The sequence below is a fragment of the Saccostrea cucullata genome, unplaced genomic scaffold (assembly GCF_032062105.1).
Source record: "Saccostrea cucullata isolate Sc308-1 unplaced genomic scaffold, CSIRO_AGI_Scuc_v1 ctg9889, whole genome shotgun sequence".
Taxonomy (NCBI): Eukaryota; Metazoa; Mollusca; class Bivalvia; order Ostreida; family Ostreidae; genus Saccostrea; species Saccostrea cuccullata.
Genome location: NW_026925042.1, coordinates 1 through 3,134, shown reverse-complemented (window position 1 = coordinate 3,134; position 3,134 = coordinate 1). Strand labels below are relative to the sequence as shown.

Here is a 3,134-nt window from a genome sequence, read left to right as displayed (position 1 = left end):
AACTATTTTACAAGATAAATAATCATGCGTGCTGAAAATGCTATTGCAACATTTATTTATGAACATATGAAATATAAACAACTTACATTTTGCGAAGACATAGATTGAACAAAGTAGCAGTGGTATTCTGAAAACACCAATGCGGTGGGACCGCTCCACATTGGGTTAACACAGGCAGAGATTCCAAGACACAAGAGAGTTGCACTTAAGAACAATAACTCCAAACAATATCAGTAAACATAGGAAAGACAACTCTCCGTCCACTACACAGACAAGAAGCTATTTTAAGGATAGAAGAAGTACTCAATAACATGGTCAAGACAGAATATCCGCAAATATACACGAAACGCAAAGCAAGGTAGAATTACTCATTGGGAAATTTCAAAAATCCACTACAATTACACAGGTAACAGCACAAAAAAATTCTTTTGGATGTTTGTTCGGCTCGTGCTGTTGACCTTCAAACAGTCTTGCTCATCGGAACGTCTAACATAAAAAAACATTAGTCTAGAGAAACAAACCCACTGCTTTCGATTTAATTTACAAGATTTTCCAATGAATTCTTATGTTTAACTTTGACACCAATTGTAGCCTTACTTTTCCCCCGGGGGTCTTACTTTGAACAAACTTGAATCTTCACTACCAGAGGATGTTACTAAAAGAGTGTCTTTTCTCCTGGCCCAGTGGTTCTTGAGAAGATCTTTAAAGATTTTACCTAGATGTGTTTCTTTGCTAAATTTTGATCCCCCATTGCTGACCCACCCTGCAACCAAGGGTCATAATTTGAACAAACGCAAATCTACACAACATGAGGATGCTTCCTCGAGAATGTCATCTTTCCTGACCCTGTGGTTTTAAAGAAGAAGACTTTTAAATGATACCATTAATTTATCCCTAATTCATAATTATCTCCCCTTGGAAAAGGGCGTGGTCCTTCATTTGAACAAACTTGCCTTCACCCAAGGATACCTTGTGGCAAGTGTGGTTGAAATTGGCCTAGTAGCTCTTAGGAAGCGAAACGTTAACGACGACACGGACGACGACAACAACAGAGAACGAACAAATTTTGATCAGAAAAGCTCACTTGTGAGCTAAAAATGAGAAGGCTTCTGTTGTATTTTAAAAACAATTATTGATTTCTAAATTTAGTGTTCTGTGAAATTATGCTTTTATTTAATAATTTTTTTCCACCCTGCAGTTAAGATGCATCTTCTATATGTATTATTAAAGTTCCAATCTGCTTCAACCAGGATTTTCTATATTGCCCTTATTGCAGAAGAACAAACTCATAAAATCTCGTATAAAGTTCATCTTAACTTAACAGCCAGCACAAATAACATATAGGAAAATGGTTGCCTTAAAGGCAAAGAAAAGAGAGGAGTTGGGCAGCGCTAGTGTTCTCAATATTGTTTTTTGGAATTTTTCTTTCGTCAAAATCAACGATTAAAAAATCTCTTTGCTTATCAAATTTAAAGACGGAGAAAAGATCCCAGAGGAGTTTCAGAATGTCAGAGGTAATTATCTACCATGCCTATTCACATCTTCAGCTTCAATTTATTTTTACAGATGTAAAAGGGAATACTCTGAAAACTATGTAAAGAAATGTGAACAGGAGCCGCCTATAAATAAGTAAGAATATTTGTATTATTCAATTATAATGTTCAATAATTACATATACATGGGGAAACATCTTTCATGTCACATCTTAAAAATCTTTCATGCTTATTCATTTTTTGCAACTTTGGTTCATTAAGTAGGCAAACGCAATCCAAGAAGAGAAAATCTGTTGATGTCCAGAAAACCAGCCAGGATGAATGCCAAGAGTAAGCATTTCTCTCTATTTGTTCTAATGTATATTTTGTAGATAATGACTCCATGTCATTCAACCCTTTTGTACTTACCAAAATCCTGTTCTAATGTATATTTTGTAGATAATGACTCCATGTCATTCAACCCTTTTGTACTTACCAAAATCCTGTTCTAATGTATATTTTGTAGATAATGACTCCATGTCATACAACCCTTTTGTACTTACCAAAATCCTGTTCTAATGTATATTTTGTGGATAATGACTCCATGTCATTCAACCCTTTTGTACTTACCAAAATCCTGTTCTAATGTATATTTTGTGGATAATGACTCCATGTCATTCAACCCTTTTGTACTTACCAAAATCCTGTTCTAATGTATATTTTGTGGATAATGACTCCATGTCATTCAACCCTTTTGTACTTACCAAAATCCTGTTCTAATGTATATTTTGTAGATAATGACTCCATGTCATTCAACCCTTTTGTACTTATCAAAATCTGAAAACTCTTTAATTTTCGTTTGGATATGATCCAAATAACAACTCCGTTACAGGTTGTGAGGCATTGCATATATCCGAGAACCTGTTTGGCAAGACCTTTCTCGAAAGAAATCTTCTTTTCTGAGACAACTGATACACTGAATTACACAGCAGAATAATTGACTGTTTAATCAGATTTCTAACTTTCTTCATTTTCTCATCTGTTTTTGACATTTCAGCTATTTTAAGTAACGGGATAATACCTGTTGCAATTGTTGTTTGTACAGCTTCAAAGCCTGAGTCTTTACTTTGAGCAAATTTGGACATAATGTTCCATATGTGTGTGTGTGTGTGTGTGTTGTGTGTGTGTGTGTTGACAAATAAGTACAATTAGCCGGTCTTGGGTTACTATCTATCATTTTCTCCGTTTCGCCCTCTTTAATACAGAGTGTGTTAACCATGTTTGACAATTTATCATCAACGTTTTTCTCTTTTTTATCTGTTGTAAACCAATCTGGAATGTCCCAGTCATTATTAAATTCCTCATCATGACCTTGTTTGTCAGATTCTTTGTCATCCGTGAAAAAATCACTCATTTCTCTCATGTAGACTTGAGCCTTCATGCTCATTATTATTGACGTCAAGGTCCACACTGGACTCTTGTTCTAATTGATTCAGCTTATCTTGCTGAAGGTTATAAATGCACCCAATTATATCATTTATACCCATCATTTCCTTGAACTTGTCAACACTCTGTGTCCATGTTTAACATTGCCCTAGTAATCAGGTCCAGCACAATGTCTTTATTAAGCTATGTAGCTTTATAAAGCTAAATAGCTTTATT

General features: G+C 34.9%; 1 pseudogene; it reads right to left on the bottom strand.

The window, feature by feature from the left end:
* Positions 1-2,280: 2,280 nt before the first annotated feature.
* LOC134267881 (uncharacterized) lies at positions 2,281-3,091 on the bottom strand (annotated as a pseudogene).
* Positions 3,092-3,134: the final 43 nt, after the last annotated feature.